Source organism: Galeopterus variegatus, unplaced genomic scaffold (assembly GCF_000696425.1).
Source record: "Galeopterus variegatus unplaced genomic scaffold, G_variegatus-3.0.2 Scaffold445, whole genome shotgun sequence".
NCBI lineage: Eukaryota > Metazoa > Chordata > Mammalia > Dermoptera > Cynocephalidae > Galeopterus > Galeopterus variegatus.
The window spans coordinates 658,007-659,318 of NW_007726556.1; positions in this window are offsets into that span (position 1 = coordinate 658,007).

Here is a 1,312-nt window from a genome sequence, read left to right on the forward strand (position 1 = left end):
AAAACAATACGTATCTCCAGTCAAAGTAAAGAATCTGCATACTTCCTCCTCATTTAGATAACGTGCCCCCCCACATCCCGTAATTCCCTTTTAAACTTAGAAGCCCTGCCTTCTGTGCTCATGAAATCTATACAGGTTGACATACTGCCCTAAGTTCTTAAAATCTGAAGTGCCAGTAGTTTAAGCTGATGACTATTTAATACCAAGAATTAAAGGTTTCCATTATCTACCTTTATCCAAAGAACACTTTCTCCCTAAACACGTTAATCATAGCCTCAACTTGAATGATTTCATCTGTCACTTGCTTCTTCCTCCTTCAAATTTAAGTATATTAAATGCCTAGTGTGTGCAAACCTGTAGGGCAGTTAAGGTCACCCACCTCCCCTCTGGAATAGGAAATCCCAGACAGCAGATACTTTCTTCGCTCCTTTAAATACCATCCCCACAGCCCCTTACACACGGGAAGTGCCTAAATGATATTCCTTAATGGACTAAAGCCAGAGAAGATTCTAGGAGCCTGTTGAACAGTAGCTGTAAGGCAAAATACTTTCCAATGCCTTGCCTCTCTCCAGACAAACACAGTATTGAAATAGCTTTTACTCTGAGGGTGAGGGTGAGGGTAGGGGAGTGGTGGAGAAACCAAAGTTGTAAACGCACAGTTCCTGTCCTTAAGGAACTCATAACAGGTAAGAAGGTGTGAACAGAATAATCTAAGTCTCTCTTTAAGATGAGAATCTGCTCTAATCAAAGGAAAATTGAAAACAATCTTTTTTGGACCTAAAAACATTTTGATTATTCAGATTCTGTGCTATAAATCCCTCCTATGTGCTGATTTTGAAAATAATCTGAAAGTAAGACACTGTATGATTTACTGAACACTGTGTTAAACTAGATATTCAACTGGGACAAAGACCTCAAGCTCTGTTTTCTGCCAAAAGGGACAGACTTCCTGGTTGTGTTTTCCTGCTATCCAATGAAAATGGTAAGGACTTTCTGGGTTTTATTAATATGGCCATCTTATTCACCTGAAATGCAAACCTCAGTGTTTAAAAAACACGTTTTAGTCATAATAAATGGCTAAGATAGGAAATAATGCTAATTCACAAAATGTACTTAATAATCAATTCAAACAACTGAATTAAAAAAGAGCTTTAGGGCCGGCCCGTGGCTCACTCGGGAGAGTGCGGTGCTGATAACACCAAAGCCATGGGTTTGGATCCTATATAGGGATGGCTGGTTTGCTCACTGGCTGAGCGTGGTGCTGNCAGAGAGGATCTCTAAAAGAAAATAATATTTATTTGGAAATGGGTAT